This window comes from Leopardus geoffroyi, chromosome C3 (genome assembly GCF_018350155.1).
Source record: "Leopardus geoffroyi isolate Oge1 chromosome C3, O.geoffroyi_Oge1_pat1.0, whole genome shotgun sequence".
Taxonomy (NCBI): domain Eukaryota; kingdom Metazoa; phylum Chordata; class Mammalia; order Carnivora; family Felidae; genus Leopardus; species Leopardus geoffroyi.
The window spans coordinates 23,816,903-23,831,602 of record NC_059338.1 but is presented as its reverse complement, the minus strand read 5'-3'; the positions used below and the strand labels follow the sequence as shown (position 1 = coordinate 23,831,602).

The window sequence follows — 14,700 nt, the reverse complement described above, 5'->3', positions numbered from 1 at the left end:
AAATGGAAAATTACAATAGGGTAAGAGGTTCCTATTAATTTCTGTCAATCATTGATGATGTAAGGGCAAATACAGGTAAAAACAAGAGACTTATTCCTTCTGTTGAAAATAAGGGAGGAGACTTCCCCTTCCTTTCTCTTAGAATATTTATTTTTTTAAAAAATTATAGTTGTGTAAATAAAGTCTTTTGAAAAGTTAAATAAACCTCTTTTCAGCATTTCTCAAGGACCCAGGAACTATCTGTTTGAGATGTTAATTATCAGGGAAGAAAGTGGATCTACCTCCCAGTGTCTGTGGGAAGGTAGGAGTCAAACTTAGACCTCATTCCAAACCACCTCCTGTCATAGAGATATGAGAGGTTTATTCTTCCTCTGGATAAAGTCAATTAGCGAACACAGGTGGTCTTCTTAGTTACCAGGTAAACCAGGATGAATCACACGGTGACAAACGGTGACACACGGTGACAAAAGAAAATCCTCCTACTTGAGGACTAGTAAGTTATTTATTTTGAGAACCCATATGTAATAAGTTGTGTCTGCTTGGCATAAAGAAGTCACCTTGCTTTCTGTCTTTGTAATCTCTCTCATTTTTTTTTTTTAATTTTTAGTGTTAATTTACTTTTGAGAGAGAGAGAGAGAGACAGAGTGCAAATAGGGGAGGGAAGGAGAGAGAGAGGAGGGAGACACAGAATCCAAAGCAGATTCCAGGCTCTGAGCTGTCAGCACAGAGCCCAACATAGGACTCAAACCCATGAACTGTGAGATCATGAACTGAGCCAAAGTCGGATGCTTAACTGACTGAGCCACCCAAGCACCCCTGTTTTTGCAGTCTGTTAATGAACTTCTATGATGAACATCATGATTGCTTTAATGATGATTCAATAATTACACTGACATTTTTTTCTCTTCCATCTTAGTAAAAAGATTTCCTGGGATGGGAGGAAATTTTGCTTTTAATTATATTTCTCCAGATACTTGTAAGAAGCCTTAAATAGCAATAGATATCAAAACCAAAGGGATTAAAAACACCCGTAAATTTGGGAATTTAAGATAAACACATATAAATAACTCCAGTATCAAAGAAGAAATCATAACACAAATAATAAAGTTAGAGCTGAATTTTAATGAAAACACTTCTTATCAAAATGTGAGGTTCAATGCAAGTGATTTTGAAAGGGAAATACGTAGTTTGTAGAAATAAATGGAGACCAACTAAATGAGAACAAGCAAAGGTTATTTATTCAGAGCTTGCTGTAGCAAGGAAGTCAGCTACCATCACTTACATCTTGGCAGGGACTCAAATGCAGAAGAAGAATGGGAAAGCTTTAGAGTGATCCTGTAATTTTTGCCTTCTGGAAAAGTAGAGCCAAGAAAAAAAAAAAGTAATATATCACAGCGACATTATGTTTATGACAGGAATGCAAGTCAGTTAACAATTAGCATATATATATATATATATATATATATATATATACATGTATATATATAACTAGAGGTAAAAACAATATGATCAACTCAAGTGATGTGGAGAGAGCAATTTAAGAAAAAGCACACCTTGTAATGATAGAAGCTATTTAACAACTAGGGAGAGTAGGGAATTTTCTTATCTACTATAATCCTCCAATCAATGTTCTGCTTGTAATATTGAATCATTAGTAGCTTTCCTTTACATACCCATATGTACCATATAATATTGTACGGGAAATATAACGATTGAAAATATAAAAACCAAAACATACATATAGGAGATACAAAAACCAACAGAAAACACATGAGGATGTTTAGAAAAAGTAAAAGGGTTTAGTTAGGTATATTTCTGTTAAGAGCAATATATAAAAATGAAATGTTTATACTGTGACCACAAATACTTAAAAACATGACTTTTTAAAGAGACATCACTTATTGCTGATACAATTACAATGCAAATACAGTAAAATAACTTGCCTAAGGATGAATGTAACAATAGATACGCGAGACTTTTACAGAGAAGTTTATAAAACTTCACTGAACAGCATTAAGAAAACAACAAATCAGAGACAAACTATAGTCAGGAAAACTCATTTATAAAAATGATACTAGTCTTCCTGAAATTGATCTGTAGATTCAGATCTTATTTTTTCTGTATCTTGAAACATTTAGCTCTTTCATTGACCTAGGAATTTCATTAATCATCATTATTCCCAACTTACACAATAAGCGACTTTATAAACAGCAAATGGAAGAAAGATGGAAACACAGAAACAGATAGTATAGAAGTGAAACTAATTATTGCTATTATATCAACTTTTAGTTTTCTTATTGTGTTGTTCACATTATTGCACCATCTTGACAGAAAAATTGAGAGTTTATGTTTGTAGTCTTTTTTATTTATTTTATTTTAGCTTTCATTGGACACTCTTGAGAATTTTTATTTATGTATTTTTTGTTTTCATCCCATATGGACAATAAGAAGAAAATTAATGGAGGAAGAATTTTTAAAAATTATGAAATGAATCAGAAAATGAATGGAAAGAGACGAATAGTAGCAAACTAGATGCTAATGATGATGGTGAACTTGACTTTGTAAACAAAATCTGAGTCTTCAGTTAATAATAACCTAAGTGGATTTTATTCAAATAAACAAGCATTAATCAGTAAACAACTATTTATAAAAACAAAGGGAAAGAAGGCATCTCACACAGTCAGTCATTGAACAGCAAGGACTATATCGGTTAACTTTTGGGACAAGAACTTAGATCATTCCATTTTGCTAAAGATGTAAAATACTTTCACTTTCTATGATGTCTATGTACCAAAATTGATTTGGTGCAGTTTGTAAGTAGACAAATGTTGCAGGCAGGAGTGTACAAAAAGGTTATTGAAAGGAGATAGATGATGTAGAAATTTAAAAAATATATATTGGACTAATCATTCATAGCAATTATTTGCAGCCATACGAAGTTGGCCTTCAAAACCAGTAAAACATGGATCAAAAATTTGGTTGTGCTTTGTTTAAATTTCTATTAAAAATTCTAATACAGTTGCTTGTTACTGTTGGAAAAATACTTGTAAAATCTTTAAAAATTTTTTTAAAGATAATTTAAAATGTTAACTGGATCCAATTAGTTAACGGTGTTGACTATTTTCCCAGTTAAACTGAGGATGAATAACCAAGGATCTGTAAATTAACACCAGTGTGTGGTAGCATTTTGCACTGATTTAGACCATACCAAGTTTCGGGAGGTTGTGGAGTTACATAAGTACACACAAGGCTTGTGGAATATAAATCAGATGACTGTCTTGCAAAAACAATTTGCAATTATATTTAAAGCTTCAGATACACCATGAGTTAGCAGTTCCTCACCTAAATGTGTTCTGAAAGAAACTCTTGCCTGTATTTAGCAGACAACATATGCAAGAGAGCTTATAGCAGCTATTTTCATAAAAGCCAGTGATTTTGTTAATTAATTAATTTTAGAAGAGTCACACAGCAGGATATTCTGCAAGAGTGAAACTGTATTGAACTGCATCATAAGTGACAACATGGGACAGAGCTGAGAAAGGTAATGCAAGAGAGAAAACATTCATATAAAGATGATTACATTTTAGGATATCCCTTCAGAGCTCAAAAACAATCAGGACTAAATTAATATTATTCAGATGTGTGTGCATGTGTATGGAACTAGCCCAACAAAACATAAAGCTGATAAACACATTACTGTTCAGGTATGTGACAGTTTTTTCTTTTTTTTTTTTAAGTTTTTTTTTTTCTTTAAGTTTTTTAATTTTGAAAGAGAGAGAGAGTGAGGTAGTGGGACAGAGAGAAGGAGAGAGAGAATCCTAAGTAGGCTCCTTGCTGCCAGTGCAGAGCCTGATGTGGGGCTCGAACTCATGAACCATGAGATCATGACCTAAGCCGAAATCAAGATCAGATGCTTAACTGACTGAGCTACCCAGTCACCCCAGGTATGTGGCAGTTTCGAGGTGTTTCAGGAAGATGGGTCGGGAAGAAGCACATAGGTAAATCAATCATGATCTACTACTTAAACTGTGGGTGAATTTATGTGTATTTGTTTTATTATTATCCTTTATAAATTACTTAAATTATAGACATGTGAAAAAGATTACATATAATTATTAAATACTAAGAATGTTTTTGCTTGCTTTAAATTCCTCTGTCCCAACCCATTTATCCAAATACTTATTTTATGCTTTGTAGAAAATTAGCTATAAATTCTTGTCACCCATCTTTCTGTAAGCAACTTCATTGCTTATAATGGGTTGTTGTTGTTCTTTTTCTTATTGACATTGACATCCTAAATTTTTAATGCATAAGCAATCTAAGAAACAGTAGGTATTTTTGCAGGGGGATATATGCCCCAATAATATTTTCAAAAACTTTAGCAATCTCTAATTTTTTGGTGACAATTTTCAAAATTTGAAAATGATAATATATTTCAAGTAACTATAGAAAACGTCTTTTAATATCAATTATTTTACTTCAGTTTCTATTCTGTCATGTTTACATTATAATTCATTTTTGAGGTATACTTGGTTTAGATACATAATATAGGCTTTTAATTTCCCATCTAAATATTATATGCTTTTTAGTTGGCCTAAACAATTGCTGTCTTTATTCCTTATCCAGAGTGGCAAAAATTTAGAATTTATAATAATTATAAAAGGAAGAAGATAACAGGGCAATTCTCTCTCCTGTAATTCCTGTGCAAATATAGATTCCCAAGAAATAATCACTTGAATATATTAGGATATTTAGAATTTAAAACAAAAAAGTCTTGTATTTAAATTGTCCTTTATGAAAACATGATTATGTGTTGACAAAAATTATGAAATAAAGCCAATGAAACAAAATGACAAACCTAACAGTGCTTATATAAAAATGCAGCACAATAAAACAATTTTATATTCTGCAAAATTATAGGCAAATTATATATTTGATTATTTGAAATCTAATTTTTCCTTTATAATCAGGTGTGATAAAAGAAAAATTAAATTGATAATGCAGAAGATATGTAAATCATAACTTTATTGAGTCACACTTTTTTTAAAGTTTATTTATTTATTTTGAGAGAGAGAGAGAGAACATTCCAAGAGAATCCCAAACCGTGAGATCATGATGAGTCAGATGCTTAACTGACTTGAGCCACCGAGGCGCCCTGAGCCTCACATTTTTAAATTAACACAAATCTATATGAGAGACTAGATAATTAATCTATTAAAATTTACACCTCCAGTACTTAAGATTTTTTCTATTTGGAATTTAGTACTTATTTGCTTATTTGTTAGAAGTTATGTTTCTTCTGTGTCCTGACCATTTAGACACATGAGCTATCATCCTACCAAAAAATCCTTATCATTCTGTAGTCAAATTAAAACTAGAATGTTAACAGGTCATATTTTACAGATTTTAAAAAATTTACCATTTTATTCTTCTGAGTTTGAACACTAATTTCAGAATATTTTGTCATGCTTTTTAAAGTAAACAACTTTTGAACACTTTGATTATTAAGTACAAAGCAGTCTCTATAGTTCCTTTAAGTACAATCACTCTCCACATTTCAGTAATATATAAGGATATATATATAGTAATAGTACAGTATATTTATATATGTTTATGTGTAGTATATATAGTAATAGTATATAGTAATAGTAATATACTAACAGTATATACTAATAGTATAGTATAGTTACATATGTTTATGTATAGTGTATATAGTAATAGTAATATACTAATAGTACAGTATAGTTGTATATGTCTATATGCACTAGAAGACCTCAGCTACAGGTGATCTTATTGTAGGATTCTTTAGTTCAACACTAGGGGTTCGTTGTCTCATTGCTTCAAAGAATGAAGAGATGGATATAGAATAAAATGAGCAGCAAGCAAAAGTTTATTAGAGTATAAGATTAGACAGTAAGATTAGTATGAAAGCTCTCTTTGCAGAGAGAAGGCATTTCAAGGCGAATACTCCTGACCAGAGGCAAGGGTCTTTGTTTTAGAAGGTTCTGGTCAGCCCCCTCCCCCCTTCTGCTTTGTTCTTTCTCGGGTCCTACCCTTATTAGCTTGATAACTCTAGGTGCTGGCTTGCATATTCCTGATTGACTTGACTTCATTGTGTGAGAAGTCAGACTATGGTCATATTGTCCCTCATATAACATAAGTTTTATGGTTTACTTATTTTAGTTAGGTATTTTGATTGTCAAATTCCTGAGGGGAACCTGAGGGGGATTGGTGGTGTCTGTTACATCTTTAAGGGAACCTTACTCCCAAGGGGGTTTGCTGTGGTCAGATGCTCCCAGCATTGTTCCAAAATATGTGTTTTTTCCTATGCAGGCATCTCAAGTTCTAACCTTTCCCTCTCTGCTTATTTTATCCTAACTTTTCCCTATCATAATCTGAATTACAGTTTACTTTTGATAAAATGGCAATCCAGATAAACCTGAAGATTTTGATTTATTATTTTCTCTTGGCATGAAAAAATCATTTCCCCAGTGATAGGTTGGATGTTTTGTGGGATGTGTACAGCATGTGTATTTGCGTGTGGGGGTAACATTTTGTCGGGGACAAAATATAGTTTTATGCTGTTGTGTGTGATTCTAAAACAAAATAACGACCTAAACACCATCAATTCGGACATGTAATTTTGTACCTGAAACAGTACTGAGCCTTTAATCAGCAATTGCGTCTTCTGGTTCTCTCTGCTAAAATCAAGAGACCAAGTAATGCACCATGCGCTCAAGATCACCTCAATACTTGTTAAAGTGTGAGATTTCAGACGTTCTGAGAACTGAACAACATTAGGGCAATTTAATTGCCAAAATAACAAGTTTAGTGGTTTTCGATAGAAAAATCTATAATAGAAGTAAATGATTGTGATTAAAATTAAAACCTCAGATGTTATTCAGCTTCAGTATTTGTCTCTATAATAATAAAGGCTACTATTTCTTTACTATTAACCAACACTTGGAACACTTCGTATATTCTTTGGAGTACTTTGTGTCTGCTTCAGAGTGTTTTATACTATAAATTTATCTTCCCAAGTAGATTACAAGTAACCATAGGAAAGGGACACAAAGAAACAGCACATAGAAGGATTATCTCAAGGGATTTATATTTGCATAGGTGGGTTGATTTATTTTGGGGACAATTTGGAATTCTGTTATTCTAAATAATTAATCTAGCTACTGGCTATTTCAATAATGTGCCCTTACTAAAATTTAGGCCTGGAATCAAAATCGAAACTGCTGAACATTTATTCTCATGTGCTTTTATGTTGTTAATCCATTGCATGCTTCGCTACATCTTGTGTCACCGAAGCCCACGAAATAACATCAAAATAATGAGAAACAGGCATGCTTTAAATAATAAATGGAACTAATAGATATTGTATTAATTTCTATTATACATTGGCAGTTTCTTAATATAGGTATTTTTTGACCAAAGGAACAGGTATCAAGGTATTGCAATCTATTGGTTTGGTAAAAAGATCACATTCCTTTAACATTAACAAATACTGTATAATTGGATTCAGTATATTCTGGTAGTTGATAAGGCCATCTGTGGAACTGAAATAGAACCTTAAAAACTGGATTAGTGGTCAAAATTTCCTTTTAAGTAGTTGTTAAAGTCGTTAAAAAAAAAAGAAAAAAACACAGAGAAAAAACAAACAAAAAACTGCCTAGACCTCAACTTTTGTTTAGAAACGCTTTTTTTTTAATTTTTTTTTTTCAACGTTTATTTATTTTTGGGACAGAGAGAGACAGAGCATGAACGGGGGAGGGGCAGAGAGAGAGGGAGACACAGAATCGGAAACAGGCTCCAGGCTCTGAGCCATCAGCCCAGAGCCCGACGCGGGGCTCGAACTCACAGACCGCGAGATCGTGACCTGGCTGAAGTTGGACGCTTAACCGACTGCGCCACACAGGCGCCCCTAGAAACGCTTTTGAGTGAAGTTTGGCTTCAAGATTTATAGATCTCTAATGCTATTTGAGGTTAAAAACACAAATGATAGTAATGATAACACTGTTCTTAAAATAATCATGACTTTATATGATTTTTTTCTACACAAGTTAGCTTGCAACCTGAAGTATAAAAAGTAAGAGCAATGTTACAAACCTAAAACTGTAACCACTCCTGTATGTTAAATTTCACATTCTTTTTCTTAAAGTATAATAGCCAAGAGTGTGTCTGTTTCACTGCCAGTAAATTGGTCTTACCTTGTTTTCCTTGTGCTATTTACAAAATCGGAAGATTTTAAACTTGTGATTTTATCTTGTCACCAAAGTTTCATTTGTTCAGATTTTTAAAATGCTTTTATTGAGGTATAATTGATATACAAACAAAACAAAACAAAACAAAACAAAACAAAACACTGCACATGGTTAATGAATATAGTTTGATGAATTTGGACATATGTGTATATCCATGAAATCATCATCATAATCAAGATAATATAGCTTTCACCTCTATTTATTTATCTCTATATGTTTCCTTATGTCCCTTATGTGTATGTGTTTGAGATACAGAGCATTTAACATGAGATCTAACCTCTTACATTTTTAGCACACAATACCATGTTGTTAGCTACAGGCACATGTATAGCAGATCTCTAGAACTTATTTAAACTGCATAACTGAAACTTTATACCCATGAACACAACTCTCCATTTCCCCTTGTCCCAATCACTGGCAACCACCGTTCTATTCTCTAATTCTATGAATGTGGCCATATTAGGTAGCTCATAAAAGTGAAATCATGCAGTATTTGTCCTAATACAGGCTTATTTCACTTAGCATAATGTCCTCCAAATTCATCCATGTTTCTGAAATGAAAGAATTTTCCTATTTTTAAGAATAAATAATATTGCACTGTATGTATATATCACATTTTTTTTAATCCGCTCGTCTGTGTTGTTTCCACATCTTGGTTGTTGTGAACAATGCTGCAGTGAATAAGGAAGTGCAGCTACCACATTGAGATCCTGATTTCAATTCTTTTGGATAAATACCTAGGAGTGGGATTGTTGGATCATATGGCAGTTCTATCTTTAATTTTCTGAGGAAACTCCACACTATTTTCCATAATGGCTGCCCCATGTTACTTTCTCACCAATGACGTACAAGTATTCAAATTTCTGAACAACTTAACTAATATTTATTATCTTTCATTTTTTGATAATAGCTATCTAATAGGTGTGTGATGCTATTTCATTGTAGCTTTGATTTGCATTTCCCTGAGTGAGGTTGAGTGTCTTTTCATACGCTTGTCAGCCATTTGTGTGTCTTTTTTTTTAGAAATATCTATCATGTCTGTGGCCCATTTTATAATTAGGATTTTGGATTTTCTTTTTTTGTTATTGCATTGTAGGTGCTTCTATATATTATAAGTATTAAGCCCTTATCAGATAAATGGTTTGCAAACATTTTCTCCCGTTGTGTGGGTTGCCTTTTCATTCTGTTGCTTGTTCCATTTATCGTGCAAAAGTTTTTAGTTTGAAGTAGTCTCACTTATCTATTTTTACTATTACTGCCTGTGCTTCTGATGTCATATCCAAGAAATCACTGCCAAGGCCAGTGTCAAGAAACTTTCCTGGTGATTTCTTCTAGAAGTTTTGGAGCTTCAAGTCTTACATTTAAATCTTTTTTGAGCAGATTTTTGTGTATAATGTAAGTCAAGGGTCCAACTTCATTCTTTTCCATCCTTGAATCCTTCACCATTTGTTGAAGAAATTGTCCTTTCCCCACTATGTGTTCTTGACATGCTTATCAAAGATGAATTGATCATATATTTTTAAATTATTGCAGTGTTGTGATATGTTCTGAAATCAGGAAATCGAACGCCTGTAGTTTTGTTCTTCTTTCTTAAGATTGCTTTGGCTATTCCGAGTCTTTTGGGATTCCATATAAATTTTAGGAGTTTTTTCTATATTATTCAAGAGTAAAAAATAAGCCATTGGGATTTTGATGGATAGAGCATTGAATCTGTAATTTCATTTGAACAGTATGGGCATTTTAACAATAGTAAGTATCCCAATCCATGAACATGGGGTATATTTGAATATATTTGTGTATTTGTTTTTTAATACTTATTTTGAAGTGTTTGGTGTACAAATATCTTTAGTTAAGTTTATTCCTAAGTATCTTATTCTTTTAAAACCTACCAAGACTGAATCATGAAGAAATACATCTCAATAATGAATGAGAAGATTAAATCAATAATCAAAAACCTCCATCTAAACTGCTGGTTAGTATTACAGAAAGTGGGGGGAAAATTCAATGTTTTTTTAAGGGGTAGGTATTTTACGTTAGTGTAAGTAACTGACATTGGTCTTTAAACAAGTGTGATTTATTATAGGTGTTATTTATAACATTGAAGTAAAACAGGATACCTAACTACTAAGGCCAGGTGCTTGTTTACCTATTTTGATATTAAAAAATGGACCCAACATTTGTTGACTACCGAAAAACATGTGTGTCCTTATAAATGTCTCATATTTTAAATTTGTTTTTTGTTTAACGATATTGTAAAGTGAGCATTTTTTCCCGTAAGTCAAAATGAGAAAGTTAGAGCTTAAAATGCTTATAATTGCTAAAATTTGCGATTTATAAAGTGGCACATTTGGGATTCATTCCAGAGCCTCCTGATTGCCAATCTAGTGCTCTTGTCCCTAACATACACACAGCCTTCTTACGTGGATTCTAACTACTCTCATCACCTTCCTGCTGCAACTGTCCCCAACAGATCGATGAAGTACATTGTGTAAAACTCTAAAACTGCTACTGCTCACAGTCCTCTTACCTGTCCGCTTTAAAAAACTTTCTCAGTTCTAAGCCATCTAGATAAGATTAGGAAAATAACAAGTTGTGAATCAACAGGAGAATCTGGAAACTAAAGGCCACTTAATGCTCCACACTTTTATCCCTATCATGGCAGCCATAAACATAAACACACACACACACACACACACACACACACACACACACACATATTTGTGTATGTTATTTTGTACTGTATTAATTTTTAAAACCCTATATTGTGATAATCAATGTGCTACATTTAAATTTGGAATATAGATACTATTAACCATACGCTATTTATTTTATCGCACTGTAGTGATTAGAGCATTAGTATTATTACTGATATTTAGAATGTACAATGTGCCAGGCACTATCCTAAATATTGCACATACATTATCCTCCCTCAATTCTCATACATATGCTATAAAGCCATTAAAACAAATATGATAAAGGGTTAGTACCCAAAATATATAAAGAACTTATACAACCCAACACCCCAAAACCAAATAATCCAATTAAAACATGGGCAGAAGGCATGAACAGACATTTCTCCAAAGAAGATAGATTGTCACCAGACATATGACAAGATGCTCAACATCACTCATCATCAGTAAAATGCAAATCAAAACCACAATGAAATATCGCCTCACATCTATCAAAAAGGCTAAAATCAGGGGCACGTTGGTGCCTCAATCAGTTCAGCATCTGACTTTGGCTCAGGTCATGATTTATGGTTTGTGAGTTCGAGCCCCGCATCGGGCTCTGTGCTGACAGCTCAGAGCCTGGAACCTGCTTTGGATTCTGTGTGTCCCTCTCTCTCTGCCCCTTCCCTGCTTGTGCTCTCTCTCTATTTCTCTCAAAAAATAAGTAAACATTGTTTTTTTTTAAGACAGAGAGGCTAAAATCAGAAACACAAGAAACAACAAATGTGAGTGAGTATGTGGAGAAAAAGAAACACTGGTGCACCGTTACTGGGAACACAAACTGGTGCAGCCACTGTGGAAAACAGTATGGAGGTTCCTCAAAAAATTAAGATTGGAATTACCATGTGATCCAGTAATTCCACTACTGAGTATTTACCCAAAGGTTATGAAAACATGTTTATTGCAGCATTATCTACAATAGCCAAATAATAGAAGCAATCCAAGTGTCCATTGATAGATGATGAATAAATGAAGAAGAGTGGTGTGTATGTGTATATATATGTATATGTATATATATATATATATGTATATATATATATATGTATATCTCTATCTATCTATCTATCTATCTATATAATGGATTATTACTCAGTCATCAAAAAGAGTGAAATCTTGCCATTTGTAACATTTGTAACATGGATCAATCTACAGGGTATAATGCCAAGTGAAATAAGTTAGAGAAAGACAAATACCATATTATTTCACTCATATGTGGAATTTAAGAAACAAAATAAAGAAAAAAATGATAAACCAAAAAACAGGGTCTTGACTATAGAAAACAAATTGATGGTTACCCGAGGGGAAGTGGCAGGTAGAGGAGGTTCAGTGAAACAGGTGAAGGGGATTAAGAGTACACTTACCATGTTGAGCACTGAGTACTGTAAGAAATTGTTGGATCACTCTATTGTACACCTGAAACTAATATAGCACTGTATGTTAACATTATAGGAATTTAAATTCAAAAAAAGAAAAAGATGCCAAGAATAGAGCTAACAGTAGGGGCAGAGGTACATGGTTTGCCTTCTGCTGCTGCAGATCCCAAGTAATCATAACTAATTACGCAAAGAGTACAAGAGCATCTGCAAATACAGAAACCAGGCAGGCTCTAGGGGCCAGGTTTACCCCCAATAGTGAGTCTCCCATACGCCATATAGGACATTCAGCAGTTAATATTAATGTCATGGCATACCTTTTGAGGGGGCTGATCAGAAGAAAACATTATATTGATATATGAACATAATTCTTGGAATTGACTAAACTGTTTATGTATGAATTGTCCCTTTAGGACAGCCTATAGGACATATTCTGTCCCCAGTTTCCTCAGTCTATTAATTTTCTGAATAAATCATTTGCATTGGCTAACTCTGGAATTAATTATATTTCAAAATATAATTACAATAGTAGTACACAAAACAGGATTTCCCCCGCCCCCCCTCAGATACTGTGCTTGAGTATAAATGAGTAACTAAAAAAAATCGTAAGAAGTATCTGTGGAAACAATAACTTTAAAGATTCTAAACAGCCCTAAGAAGAAAATACTTTGAAGGAAACTACCACAGGAAACATGACTTTGCATATACTTACTTTTTGCTCTCAAGAAATGATGGCGTTTATAGAATACGAGATAAAAGATTGTAAAGTAAAACTTTCAGGTGAAACACTCACTAAGATAGCTATAATCAAAAGAATGGAAAATAACAGGTGTCGGCAAGTATGCAGGAAAATAGGAACACTTGTGTACTGCTAGTGGAAACATAAAATGGTTCTGCTGCTATCAAAAATAGTTTGGTGATTCCTCAAAAAGCTAAATATAGAATTACCATATGATTCCAGCAAATCTACTTGTGGCAATACAGCCCAAAGCATTGAAATGCTTTGTACGTCTAAGAAATGCTTGTACGTTGATGCTCACGGCACCACTATTCACAAGCCAAAATGTCAGCATGGAAACAATGCACATGTTAATGAATGGATGGACATAGAATGGAATATTGTTCAGCCAGAGAAGAAATTAAGTACTGTTTAACATTGTGCTAAGTGAAAGAGACAAGACACAAAAAGTTACATATTGCATGATTCCATTCATTTGAAACATCCAGAATATTTAAATACATAGAGAGAGAAAGCAGTTCGGTGGGGTCAGGAAGTAGGGGGAGGGATAAATAAAAAACAACTATTTAATGGGTATGAGGATTTATTTTGGCATGATGATAATGTTTTGGAACTATTTAGAGGCTGTAGGTGCACAGCATTGTGGATGAACTATGTGTGTTTGTGTGTGTGTGTGTGTGTGAGCGTTTTGCTAATTGAGATATAAATGACATATAGGATTGTGTAAATTTAAGGTATAAACTTGTTGATTTAATACATGTATATATTGCTATGTGATTACCAGCATAGCATGATTGGCTAACACCTCTATCATGTCATGTAATGATCATGTCTTTTTTTGTGGTAAGAACATGTGCTAGTTTCTTAGCAACTTTGAAGATAATAGGTTAGTTTTAATTTGGCCTTATTCAACCTGTAAACCTAAACTTTGGTGCAGAAGGGTATGATGACCTAATAAAATGAATTCTAATGATATAGATAAAACTTAGTGTCCCTAAATTTAGATTTCTTAAAAGCTCATTTCCAATTCTTCCTTCAATAAAGAACAAGAAGGGATTCAAGTGTTTAATTCCATAATCAACTGACAAACAACAATCTACATGACACATTTAAGAAAGGGATGAATCTTAGCATAGTACAAAAATGCTAACATTAGCTTATTTGTGAGTAATTGTTTAGCATCTTGTAAATACAAATACAATTACTAATTTTGCTTGACCTTTCTGATTATGGGCTTTGAATAAGGATATCCAATCTTCTATTAGAGAAAAAACATTCTTCATATTGGATTACGAGTGACATTTTAAAATTATGTTAGAATCTTTATACTAATGATAAATGATTATTTTGAAGGTAAAAAGAAACCCATATGATAGACAAAAATGTGAAGAATAAAGTATCACTTTATTTTTTTAATTTTTTTAATGTTTACTTTGAGAGAGAGAGTGACATAGCGTGAGCAGGGGAGGGGAAGAGAGAAAGGGACACACGGAATCTGAGGCAGGCTCCAGGCTCTGAGCTGTCAGCAGAGAACCCAATGTGGGGCTCAAACTTGAGAACTGCAAGATCATAACCTGAGCTGAAGTGGG

At 33.3% G+C, this 14,700-nt stretch overlaps 1 long non-coding RNA gene across 1 annotated transcript; it reads right to left on the bottom strand.

The window, feature by feature from the left end:
• Positions 1-1,220: 1,220 nt before the first annotated feature.
• Positions 1,221-13,244, bottom strand: LOC123586770. Its single transcript, XR_006706941.1, has 3 exons — positions 13,085-13,244; positions 12,361-12,418; positions 1,221-1,351 (listed from the first exon to the last, which is right to left on the bottom strand). It is a non-coding gene; the product is annotated as an uncharacterized LOC123586770 (long non-coding RNA).
• Positions 13,245-14,700: the final 1,456 nt, after the last annotated feature.